Genomic DNA, 13,605 nt, shown 5'->3' on the forward strand with positions numbered 1-13,605 from the left:
GGTGTAACTTTTGTCAGAGTTTTAGGTACTGGGTGGTATTGTGCTCAATTGAAGTGTATGTTTGGTTGGAGAGGTGTCACTATGCATTGTCATAGAAGGTTCATTTGAAAGGCTGGTCGAATATTTTTGTTGTTTGTTTTGGTTGTGTGTTTTTTTTCTCATTATGGTAGTAATTTCAGTTTAAGTGGAGATTGCCGTGGTTATGGTTGTAGATTAAGATATTGTGTTGTTGACTCCAGGCCTTGCAGGGTGGGCTGGCTTCTGGCTCCCCTCGCTTTTCCCATCTGCCCCACCCCCACCCCATGACGCCTTCCAGAACGGCGTCCTCCCCTCCCCCATTTGTGATGCTTGGGAAACCTGGAGACTGAGCGTCCCTGGAAACCAATTGTTCTTCAAAGCTGAAGAAGCAGATTAATTGGGGGATAGTCCCTGCTCAAATAATTCCTAGAAAATTGACTAACTAGTATTAAGAGAGGAATAGATTGGAACTCAGCGAAGACCCAGATGTTCCTGTTGAGAGCAACCGCTAATGATTACGTTTAAAAACCATTTCTGTGCTTGTCATTTGAAAGATCAGGAGATCAAGCCCATTTTAGGAGGACTTGGAGCTGGTCCTCCCCTCGAGGAAGCAGTGGCTTATTTCAGGCAGCCATCTCACCTTTGATCTGAGAATTTATTCAGCATGTCTAATCGAGGAGAAGACTGCTATTTTTTTTTCTACTCCACCTGTACCAAAGGTGACATGTGTCCATTCCGTCACTGTGAAGCCGCTCTGGGAAATGAAACCATTTGCCCATTATGGCAAGAAGGACGCTGTTTTCAGCCCCGGTGCAGGTATCGGCACATGAGGACTGATAAAAAAAGCAGTGAAATTTCGCATTACTGGGAAAATCAGCCAAGGGAACGTCAAAAACTAAGCTGTGCTTTCCACCACGACAGAGGTCCCTATGTCGGTGACCTGTTCCTGCCTCCAAGCAAAACCATGGTGCCCTCTGCGCTCCCGTCACCGGAAGAGGGAATAGTCGACCAGCTAGCAGCTCAACTGAGCAAACTCTCTGTCCAGTCTGGCCCCTCCCCTCCGCTGCGGCGTGTTCCGGGTGTGAAAGGAGGAAGTTACCAACATTTTCTTTGCCCCAAACATCCACAGGTTACAATCAATGCCGCAGATAATGATGATGATAATGATGATCAAGATGATTATGATGAAGAAAATGATGATGACCAGTCTTCTAAGGAGGGTAATGAAATCAAAACATCTTCTCTACCATCAACTCCTGAAGTCCAGACTGCATTACAGGTGGCTTCTCCACAGAAACCAATGGCCGATTCACAACAAGAAGTTTCTTCAGGAGTTTCCAGGCTTCTACACCAACCTCAGCTCACTCCAGGTCCTGAAAAAGAGTGTGTCCAGACTGTGGTGAAGACGGTAGTTTTGTCAAACAAAGGAGAACCTTTGATTAAACTGAGTCTTTCTGACAGACTGGGGAAACGAAAATTTTCAGCTGATGGTGACCGTGATCCCCCGTTAAAGCAGAGCCTGGCAGAGCGGCTAGGAAAGAAAATCGAAGCTCCAGAATCAAATACTAACAAAGCACCAAAGAAAGCGCAGATTTCCAAGTCTCTGAAGGAGCGATTAGGCATACCAACTAGGCCAAGCAATGATGAAGCAACACTGAGAGGGAATAAAGTCAAAGAGATCCACGTGAAGACATTAGAAGAAATTCTTCTTGAGAGAGCCAGTCAAAAACGTGGAGAGTTGCAAACTAAACCCAAGAGAGCCTGTCCTTCAAAAGCTGACGATTCTACATCAAAAATCAGACGCTCCTCCACCATGCAAATCAAAACCTTCACGGAAATCCTGGCTGAAAAAAAAAATCAGCAGCTGGAAACAGAGAGACAAAAAAGTGAAAAGGACCTTACTTGCATCAAAATAAAGACTGGCAGGGCCGGGGATTTAGCTCAGTGGTTGCACCGCCTGCCTTGCAAGCCCAAGGTCCCGAGTCCAATCCCCGGTCCCCAAAAAATAAAAAATAAAATAAAGACTGATAATGACATTAAAAAAACAGTCATTTTGGCACCTGTTACTGTTAGCAAAGGACAATCAGAGGGGCCTGCAGGTATGAGAAAATCTCTGGAGGAGGTGCACATTAAGACACTGGAGGAAATCAAGCTGGAAAAGGCACTGAGAATGAAGCAGAACACTGAGAGGAGCACCAGCTCCCAGCCCCAACCCGAGGCCACCCCAGGAAAAAGGGTGCTGCTCCAGGTCCTCAAAAGACCAGGTATGAAAGAAGAGAAGCTTCAGCAAGGAAGTGCGATTGCTTCTCAGAGCAGAGTTACTCGAACAAAGGCTAATGAGAGTTCAGATGAGACCATAGGAGTTGATACCACACTTCCAGTCCAGAGATGTGAGACCGTGAGAGAAAATCATATGCAGAAACAGCGGGAGAGGGAAGCCTCCCAGAAGGAAAAATCAGCCTTAAAACCCCTTCAGGGAGATGCAGCCTCTCACAAAACCCATGTGGTGGAGAAACCTGCCCTTACCACTGTGGCAGGTGTCACACGACTCCTTACCAGTCAGTTTCCAACCAAGTCATGCCAGAAGATGAAGGTCGAAACCTCAGAGACTGGAAACTCAATACTGAATGTGGATGTGAATTGTGCAGCACAATCTTCGGCAAAAGAGAGGAAAGCTAAACCCACAGTAAATATGAAGCCATCTGGGGTTAAAGTTGTTTCATCTCCCCAGTTGGCCCAAAAGCGCAAGGCCGTGGAGATGGATCCTGATACTGGATCTGTGAAGCTGCTGAGCTCCACCAGTGCCCTGCAGGCAAGGCCGGCCAAAAAAGCAGCTGTGGCTGTTGGTCCGCTCCTCTCTGAGGACACCAAATCAGGCACTGTGCCTGAGACAGAAAAACCTAGAGACAGTTTTGTGCTGCCTCCAAGCCGGTCTTCTCCAGACCAGTCATCCTTAGAAGTATCTGGCCCTTCCTCGTCCCAAATGGCTACAGAAACTTGCCAAGCCAGCTCTGCCTCGACACGAGAACCTCCACTCCCCCCAGAGGATGATTTTGAGAAAATAATATGGGAGATTTTCGGAGACAACTTAGAAGCTGAAATAGAACCAGATGCTGAAAAAAATGAAGATGAACTTCTGCGTGAACTCTCAGAACTGATTGATAGCTAAAGGTAGCAGTAAATAGCAGTAAGAACACTTAAAAAAAAATTCACCGTGCTAAATGTATAATAGGTCATGTGAAATAAGAAGAAAAAGGGCAACGGGGAAGGAAGTGGGAGGGCTAGGGGAAAGGATAGAAGGGAATGGGATTACTATGAGAAAATGGAAAAATAGGAACAAAATCTTGGTAAATAGGGAAGGGTGGAGGGCGTGAAGGGAGGGCTAGGAATAGGGAAAAAATAAGAACCAAGATGCATTATGTAAAGGTACAATTCCCAATGAGAAATGTAATTGTGTTGACCTACAATGTACCAATAAAAGAATTTATTTTAAAAAAACAACCTCACCATAAAAAGACTTAATTTCACCTATTATAACATGTACCTGAGAGAATTATTTCTTTATTCCTGAATTTTCTCCAAATCAGAAGTATGCTTCTGAATTATCTCCATGGATTCCTTGAGGTTAGATTTTTCAAGTCCCTTGCTAACCATTTTGTCCATTTGATGCCATAGTTAAGCATATTTGAGGAAAAAAAAGTTCTATAATGTCCTTCTCTCCAGAAAGAAAGAGACTGAGAGGGAGATCTGAGATGAAAGGATGAAAGAAATGTACTGATTCCTTGAGATGTTTAAATGAACAAAGACAGTTAAATAGACTAAAATTCATGCTACCACTAAACAAAAAACTCCACATAGTATATGTTAAGTCATATGTCTTTTTAATGTTATTTGGAGATTTCAACTAAGCTTTAAAAATGGCTCAAGAAACCTGAAATATGAAGATAATTCCTTGGGCCTAATTTGGATGCTTCAGCTCCTCTGAAAAGCAGTAACTATTATTATTGTACTCTTTAAAAAGGTTTCTCAAGTTGCCTCAGAGGTCCCCAGAACCTAATATTCTACTTCTGGGATTCCGTGGATTAGAGGAATTCTTCTCTTCTCCAATATTTACCTCCTACTGCCATTGAGTTATCATAAGGAGAAAAAATGGTCAACTTTTAAAATTTCTAACTCTCCCAGCAAGTTCCTCTTGCTCAGTATTTATTTGGTGCCCTTTAACCACCTGAATAGGGGAAAAAAATGACCTTATTCAAGCTGCAGTTATTTATCTATGGACCATAGCAGTACACTGAATTGTGCTGTAGCATGGACTTTGAGATGTTCTGGGGTATATTGTGTACCTTCCGGGTTTCTTCATTTCTTGTTTTTTTGATGATGGTCTCCCTATCCCCTCAAGGTTTAGACTTCTAAAGAAAGAAGTATGATGGGAATGGAGACATTGTGCATAATCAGGAGGAGGAGGGAGGAATTTTTCCATTTTGATATTGTATTGTAGGTGGCCAGTTTTTTTTTCTCATAGGAAAATTGAACCGTCTGCCATATTGTCTCTTAAGGAACTGGTCTTGTAAGTGGCTCATCAAGAGTGGAACTTCACGTAGCCTTGTTGGGAATATAGAAAAGGAAGCAAGCCATGGGACTGCCCATTCCATCTTGAGCAGATCTGGATGATTCTGCACAAGCAAAACTGACTTGAAATTTATGTATAGACATCTCCACCAATCTATCTTCAGCTGAGTGTTGTACAATAACTCTTCTCCAGAACAGAGGTGGAATGTTCTGGTTTCACTGTAGATTTTATAAACTCATTTCATTTTTGGAATCAACTTACGGATTCCAGGTCCCTTTTATATATAGCCATTATTCTTTTGCTTTTTTTAAAGTAATTTATTTCATATGTAAAACACATATTAGTCAGTGATTTATATTCAGCATTATTTGAATCATTTGTCATTATAGAAAGAGAAATACTTATTTGTGTATCAAACAAAACTGGAGTAGGAAAGTAAGAAGAAAAGTGTGATGGTTGTAAGTGCAGGAGACCAGGTATTGGTTGGCTTTACAATAATAGGTTCAGTTGAAGCATTAAAGTTACCTACTGTGACATTTGTGGATACATTTGTTATGGTCCTAGTAGTTGGTTCCATTATGTTGAAGACTGTAGGATTACAAAGTTGTTCCAGGATGAATTACTATATGTTCCCCATCATTTGGGGGTATATGGAAAATAATGGGCCAATGTTATATCCTTTATTGACCAGGTACATGATGAATATCTTAATTAGTCTTGTTATTGCAAAGGCTAAAAGATAAATAAGGAAAATTTTCCACAAAGACCAATTGCTGGATATATTTTGTGTCACCTAAAAGAATTTGAAAATGGTAAGAATGAAGTCAAACATTGTGAGAAAAATGAAAGTCACTGTCTTCTCTTTGTACTTTTGTTTATTTGTTTGTTTGTTTTTATTTTTTTTGGTACCGGGGATCGAACTCGGGTCCTTGCACTTACATAGCAGGCAGCAAAACCACTGAGCTAAATCCCCAGCTTCTCTTTGTACTTTTAATTGTATATTATTTGTAGTTAACTGTTATTTGTATTAATTTTTAATTTGCTTTATCAAATAAGTACATAAATTTATTTTGTGTTATTTCTTCATAAGAAATACTAAATTAAATTTCTACATTTTCATTCTGGGAAAGGATTGATCTTGTGCATTCCCAAACCCTGGAGTAGAGAATGACATTCCCAATGATCACATTTCTCATTCTTGTGTCTGTCTCTCTTAAATAACGTTAAAGAAACTTGTTAAAAACTCCAAATCCCAAGAAAAGATTAGCACATAGGTAGTTTATTGACTGCATATTACAAAGATGGAATCCCTCAAATTCACCAAATGGAAATTTCTTCCCTTGGGGCCTGCTAGTACCAAATTTTCTCCACTACACTGGCTTCTTAGGTACCTACCATGATGTACATTCCAATTATTAGCCTGAACTAACTAGCTAATTGAAAATCAGCCTTTTGCTAATCTTCAACTCAGATTAGAATTTGTCAGCATGAAATTTTTTAGATCTTATGAAAGCTCGCCTTCTATAAGCTATCAGTTATTTTCACTTGGAAAATTGCTTCTTTGAACCCTGTTCTCATCTCTAAAATACTAGTAATGGGGATGCTTGACTTAGAGTAGTGACATGAAGATTAATGTTGGTGAATTTCCTTTGAATCTACAAAGTGCTAAGCAGGTGGGAATTTGAAGAGATGATGGTTGGGTGACATCGCAACCGAAACCATAAACAAGTTGGGTTTCAGTTTAGCTTTGCCATTTAGAGTATGGCCTTGGGCAAATTACTTCAATTTATAATCTGTCTTATGGGATTATTGTGGACCTTAAATGAGGTAGTATGTATAAGTTCTTATTTCCCTGCCTGGGTCTTAGTAAATGGTGAAAAATGCTTATGCTTATTTTGATATTGATCATTATTATAATATTGCAACAAAATTGTTATTTTTAATAATCAGGTAACATCAAAGCAGGAAAACAATAGAATTTCATATCAAGAATTCTTTGGTTTCTCTCAAAACTGAGATCTAGTATGTTTCTTAATTTGCCTCATACTAGTCCTACCTCAGCTATTAATATGTTAATGATCCCTTATCTGAAGTGCTTAGAACCAGAAATGTTTCAGATATATATATATATATATGTGTGTGTGTGTGTGTGTGTGTGTGTGTGTGTGTGTGTGTGTGTGTGTGTGAGATGAGATATTTGGGGATGGGGCCCATGTCTAAACATTAAATTCTTTTTTGTATATATTACACACATAGCCTGAAGATGATATCATACCATTTTTTAGTTTACCTGCTTTTTTAACTGTAGGCCATTACACAAGAAAAGGTGTCAGGTTCTTTACTTGTGGTGTCATGCGGCCCTCACAGATGATGGTTTCAGAGAATTTCTGATTAAATAGTATTCAGAAGCACTACCTACAAAGGCTGATGTTTTAGTTAACCTCTGTAAACAATGGAGACTTTATTTTCCCTTTAAGCTCATTCCTTCCAAATTGCGTAAGCCAGCATTAAAATGTTTTGAATTATAATTCCAGTACAAATAGTACTTTTAAAAATTGATAGTTACATTGCTGAAAATTGTACCTGTTTCAGGTTAATAAAAGAAATAATTTTTAAACTCTGCATGTATTTGTATACTACCCAAAGAAAAGTATATGATTTGCAATTGACAATTCATAGATGAAAAGTTAATTAAATTGACTTTCCTTAATACTTATGTTTTCTTACGAGATTAAAATGAATCAAAATTTTCTAAGGACTGTTTATAAAATTCACATAAGGAAGCTATCAAAATGGAAAAATAAAGACTCACTGGTTATGTTCCAGAAGACTTAAGAGTCACCGTACATTTTCCATGATCTTTCTTTAGTCTTGAAAATAGACTGTGGCACATTTAACTTCAGGACCAATTTTCAATTTTAAAATTGCCCTTTTGTGCTTGAATGCTTAAGAAACAATTGAGTGGATTGATGTTATGATGTTATCACTCTCAGGCAACAGCACAGGTATGAACTGAATTAAGTAATAAGCAATCATTCTCCCACATGGGATCCAGCTTAGAGAAAAAGAGGTAATTAATACACGAAACAAGAAAACCAATCTTTCCTGAGGGAGCTGTTATGACTTCCATTTCAGCCCTCCAATCAGAAAAAAATCTGAAATTATATGTCATATTACATTTTCTTACCTGATAGCAACCTTCTGTACTCTTCTGACTTTGAGGCTGTCTTGACCTGTCATAAATGATTTTAGTATGTGTTTGCAGTACATAATATTTACACTGTTTGGGTGGAGTTGGTACATGTACATAGTACATCCTAATTCCTTTATTCATCATCTCCTTTCTCTTTCCTTCATCTGCTTCCCTCCATCTTTTCACTCTCTTCCCATTTGAGAAAGATCTCCCTACTTCCTATTATCTAACTTTTATTTAGCTCTTTAATTATAATTTGAGTTTCTCATATATGAGTACTCTATTGTGTAAATACCACATTTTCTTTATCTATTCATCTATTAAAGGACATGTAGGCTGCTTCCAGGGTTTAACTATTGTGAGTTGTGCTGCTATAAACATGAGTATGTATGTATCACTATAATATGATGTCTTTAACACTTTCAAGAAGATACCTAGAAGGGAATTGTTGGGTCAAATGGAATTTCTAGTGTTAGTTTTTTGAGGAATCTCCATACTGATTTCCACAGTGGTTATACTAGTTTACATCCCACCAACAATGTAGAGGTGTTCCTGTTTCCCCTGCAGCCTCTCCGACATTTGTTGTTATTTGATTTCTTGATGTTGGCCATTGTCATTGCTTTCTTTCCCACTAAGCATGGCCATCTCCCTCCCACTGTCACACCTTCTCTTAGGTACCATAGCTCTCTTCTCATTATGCCTTGACATTCATTCTCCCTCAGCCTCCAGAAACATATGTCTATCCTGAGTCTACTTCCTCAAGGTTCAAACTCTAAGATCTCTGACATATAAATGGCTGTTACTATATTCATCAAGATCTTGTATCTTCCAGAAGAACATCTGGAAATTTAGTAAAGGAAATGTGATCAAGCAAGTGCTTTCCAACACGTTCAAATTTAATTGCTTGAGACAGTCTCTGCTTTACATATGTAAAATGACAATAAGCCAGAATTAAGAAATTACTGTCAATTAAGAAGTCAACAGTATGCATCCAAAACATATATCCAGAAATATTTTCACAAAGTGGCCACAGGAAATTTTTAGTAAAGAATAACTTACAAGCTTTTTAAGAAATGATTTTCATAAATAGGACATACATGAATAAATACCAAATAGTTTCTCTGGTGTGAGAAACTGAAAGGGTAAATAAGGACTAAAATGTATAATATGTAATGTGAAATAGGAAGAAAAGGGGCCAAGGGGAAGGAAGTGGGAGGGGTAGGGGAAAGGATAGAAGGGTATGGAATTAATATGAGAAAATGGAAAAATAGGAACAAAATTTTTGTAAATAGGGAAGAATGGAGGGGTTGAAGGGAGGGCTGGGCAAGGATGAAAAATAACAACCAAGAGAGATTATGTAAAGGTGCAAATTTCCAATGATGAATGTCATTATATTGTATACCTAAAATGTACCAATGATTAGAATGAATAATCGATAATGCAAAATAGGAAGAAAAGGTCCAAAGGGGTAGGGGTAATGGGAGGGGCAGGGCAAAGGAAAGAAGGGAAAGGAAAAATGCTGAGAAATGGAAAAAATGGAAATAAAGTCTTTGTAAATAGGGAAGGGTGGAGGGGGTAAAGGGAGGGCTAGGAATGGGGAAAAAATAAGAACCAAGATGCATCATGTAAAGGTACAAGTTCCCAATGAGAAATGTAATTGTGTTGTATACCTACAATGTACCAATAAAAGAATTTAAGAAAAAAAAAAGAGTTCATTAACAGAGTTGCAAAGGGCTTAAATAAAATTTGAGTAAATTTTCAAGAGAAATTTTAATATAATTGTAAAAATCAAACTTGTTTTTAATTCTCTCATCTTTTAAAATTAGTCTATTATCTATCATAAAGATTCATTTTTGAATTATAAATACATAATTAGATGTTGTATATAAAGGGACATTACTTTATTTCCAAAAATTTATTTCTCCTTGCCGGGGATTTATCTCAGTGGTTCCGCTGCCTGGCTTGCAAGCGCAAGGTCCCGAATTCGATCCCTAGTACCAAAAAAAAAATTTATTTCACCTAAATTACTCAAAGATTTCATCTACAGCTCTGAATCCTGTCACCCTACTCACTTGGAACCTTCTTCTTTGAATTTTTTTTCTTAGCTGAATTTTAATAATCAGGCCACATTAAGTCTCTTAAAATATAAATTATTAGCACTTGTGGAGTTTTTTTGCTCAAAGCTCTAAATCAGAGAATAGAAATGAGAAATGATATGACAGTGTAATACAGCCACTTTGAAGCCACTTTGAATTTATACTCAAACTTTGTGCCTAATTGAGACAGCCACTTACCACAGGTGTCTGTTAACATCTATGCTTCTGTTCCCTTTGAGTTTTCCTGAATTTACTTTTAATTGTTTTAGCTATGTAAGAACAGATTCACCTACAAAATAAATGCTACATTTGCTATTTTCAAAGCAACAGTTTTACTCAGAATATCTTTCACAAATGATGAATAATCTATAATCAGTATTGCCATTCCCATTAATGTAAATCAGCCATGCAGATTAATAAGTCCACAGGCTCAAGATCCAAACAAAATTGGTTACACTGAAAACAATCACACCCTGACAGTAAACAGATATTTTCAATCAATGAAATTATGACCCAAACCAATAACACTGCAATTCTCTGGGCCCCTAATAATCACTTTCACAGGGTACATCACAGCTATGACAAACTAGGTAAGTGTGGAAAGATTACACTGGTTAAGTTACCTGGCAGTATAATAAAGTTTATAATTTATTTATAAGTTTGTACATGTTTATATGTGGTAGAATTTCAAACTCAACTACATGAATGCAGACCTACATCAGTTAGTAAAATATATAAACTGTCTTTTTAAATGAATGTACCCAAGTATATATAGTAACTATAACCAGAAAAACAACAAGCTGTCTTAGAAGCCCAAAGGAGAACTATTTTAATGACTAGGAGAGAAAGATTTTTTCAATTAGCATATTTGTTATTTGTATGCAAATTGTGACTCTAACAGCTACTTATGGGTGTTAAAAAACAATTTGTTCTATTAAGCAGCTTAAATATTCTCCTTAAAAATCTTGTTTACCTGTTTAATTTGCTGAACAATGTCTTCTTCAATCAGAAAGCTAGCAGAAAAAGGAAGATTCTGATTACCTTTCTCTCCTGTTATTTTTTCCCCTGAGGAGATCCTTAGGTAAAAGGGAGAGAAGAAGAATAGTTCACTATTTATTTTAGTGATCTTCTATATTCTTTAATTAAGTGCTGCAACACTTAATTTTTGGTTTGGGCAGGGAAATATTTTTTACAGCAGTAAAGCTCAGCTTTCTACATTGGGCCATATCTTTTCAAATGATGAACACTTTAATGAAATTCAGAATAAAACACAGATGTTAATTTAACACAAAGTAAATTTATAAGAATAATTGGTAATCAACCAGCTATGACCTTCATTCTGGCACTTGATCAGATGATGCCTCAGTCAGGTGACTGTGGGATCACTGAAGGATTTGGGATCTGTTCTCCATTCTAGGATTCCAATTATAAGACTCTTATTTTCTTCTTAAGCAAACATAAGCAAAAGACTTGAACAGAAAGCCAAGCAGTTGGGTCCCAGTATTTTCTCTAAAATCTTTCATCTTGTTGATCAAATCAAGCTTTGAGACTATAAAAGAACTTTATTTGGGGACTTAGCAATTACAATTCAGGAGAAAGAGTCTCAGATAATTCTGAGTGTTCCAAAGGAGATTAAAAAAAAAAAAATGAGAGCTACTGTAGACAGTGTTGATACATTAGAAAAGGGTAAAAGTTCCTTTCCAAAAATTCTACCAAATGTAGAGAAGGGACAGGGCTATGAGACTGACAGAAGGTAAAGAAAAGAAGGTGGAAGGCAATGTAACTCAGAGGTGGCATTACTGCCTAACGTGTGACATGTGTGAATCTCCAGTACCAAGAAGGTTGGAGGAAGAACATATATACTTAGTATATATATTTATAAAACAAGCCTGATAACTTTCTATCACATATCTTGAGTCTATAGACACATTGTAATCATAGTCTTTCTGATTGTTCCAGATGCCTGAAGATAACAGAAGAAGGTGGACCAAATTTCACACTCTCTTGTGGCAGATCAAGATGCGCCTAAGTCCTATTCCCCTAATGAACTTCCAGCTCCATTTTTAAAAGACTTCTCAATGTGTCTCTTAATGTGATTTTTCATTTACTTTCACAATCTCTTGTGTTCCCTTTCCCTGAAGGAAGACAAGGGTATCGATCCCATCAGCCAACTCCTGTCAGCCCATAAGAATAAAGCAGAGTCAATTTTTGTTCAGAGCACTAATTTAGTTATTTAATCTCTACTCGTACTTGTTTCTTTTTCTGCTACCTGTCATTTGATATAAGACAGGTCTTTTCAAACTTCAGTGTATACATGAAAGACTTAGAGGGTCTTGTTAAAACGCAGATTCTGAATCAGAAGATCTTAAGTAGGACTTGCGATTCTGCGTTGCTAACAACCTTCTAGGAGCTGCTGCTTGTTAAAAGATTACCGTTAATTAGTAAAGAGACTAGAATTTAATCTCAAATCACTGGTTTTGGCCCTTAGATACATACAGAAATAATTATGATGATGACAATAATAGTAAAATAATGCTAACAACTAAATCATACATATACACATATCACTTAATTAGTTGTATTTTCACCATCAATGTAAAAACTGAGATAGATTAAGTAGCCTCACTAGACTCACACACTAGGAACAGAGGTCAGAATTCAAACACAAACTGTCCAGCCCAGACACTGTACTATGGGTCCAGGCCTGAGTTTGCCTTCATCTAAACTTCGGGATGAATTTTCCTTTCAATTTTTAGGTTTCAGCTTTTCTACAGTTTTTTTTTTCTTTTTCTTTTTACTTTTGTTGTTGTTTAATTGTGGCACAGCCCCAACATCTCCTTGTTCTCCAGGAAAACATGGGTACCCAAGCTTCCAAATTCATTGTGTTACTACTCCAAGGAGATGGATAAACAATGAAGGATAAAATTCAGACTCTTTTCAGTTTATACTGAGACTTCTAATAAACCTTTAGGATCTCTGGGAAAGTATTTCTAATAAGAAGCATCAATCACATACATGTGATCACAACCTTGCTGTTTCTGTCACAAAGCTTCATTAGCTTACTCAATACACTAACTTTATTTATTATAAAACATACTGTGGAATCCCAATTCTGACAAAATCATTGAGTAGAATTATTTAAACAAACTGCATTTGACTATTGTATTGACCCAAGAGAAGATTAGCAGAATGGTTTTGTCACCTAATCTGTACTACTGAAGTTTTTCAGTATAACCTGTGATAGGTAGATAAATACTGCAACATAAGGCTAGATAATAATGGCCAGCAGTCACTGAAGTATGATCCTACCATATAAATATGAATACGGTCCCGTCATATTCATAGTTGTTCTCAGACTGAGGATGCCAACATCTTTCCTGTTGTCATAATACTGAGTGGTTATGTTCATTGTTCCCCATCTGTTTCCAGTATCCCTATTCTGTAACCAAATTAAATTTTATCTGAAGGAGATATGTTTGCAAACTGAATTTTGACCAAGCTTCTCTATAGCTATTTGAAAAAATATATTACATGTTCAAAGACTCTCAACTCTTCAGCTCAAAATGTCTATTATTCCTAAAATAGTCGAACACTTGATGGTTTTAATTTTAAAAATCCTCAAACTGATTATGTGTTTTGATGAGATCCTGAGTGTGAGACCAAGAGAGTATACTAAAAGAGAAATTTCAAACATCCCACACTGTTTACAGCTCTCTTAGGAGGAAGAA

The 13,605-nt window shown here is 37.2% G+C and overlaps 1 pseudogene across 1 annotated transcript; it reads left to right on the forward strand.

The window, feature by feature from the left end:
• Window positions 1-388: 388 nt before the first annotated feature.
• On the forward strand, window positions 389-12,087 carry LOC147826417 (zinc finger CCCH domain-containing protein 11A pseudogene; annotated as a pseudogene). The gene is made up of 2 exons (XR_015439533.1): window positions 389-3,189; window positions 11,837-12,087. The product of XR_015439533.1 is annotated as a zinc finger CCCH domain-containing protein 11A pseudogene (transcript).
• The last annotated feature ends 1,518 nt before the right edge of the window (window positions 12,088-13,605 follow it).

Source organism: Heterocephalus glaber, unplaced genomic scaffold, assembly GCF_053883595.1.
Source record: "Heterocephalus glaber isolate CG9 unplaced genomic scaffold, H.glaber_assembly_v1.0 deba00001472, whole genome shotgun sequence".
Classification (NCBI taxonomy): domain Eukaryota; kingdom Metazoa; phylum Chordata; class Mammalia; order Rodentia; family Bathyergidae; genus Heterocephalus; species Heterocephalus glaber.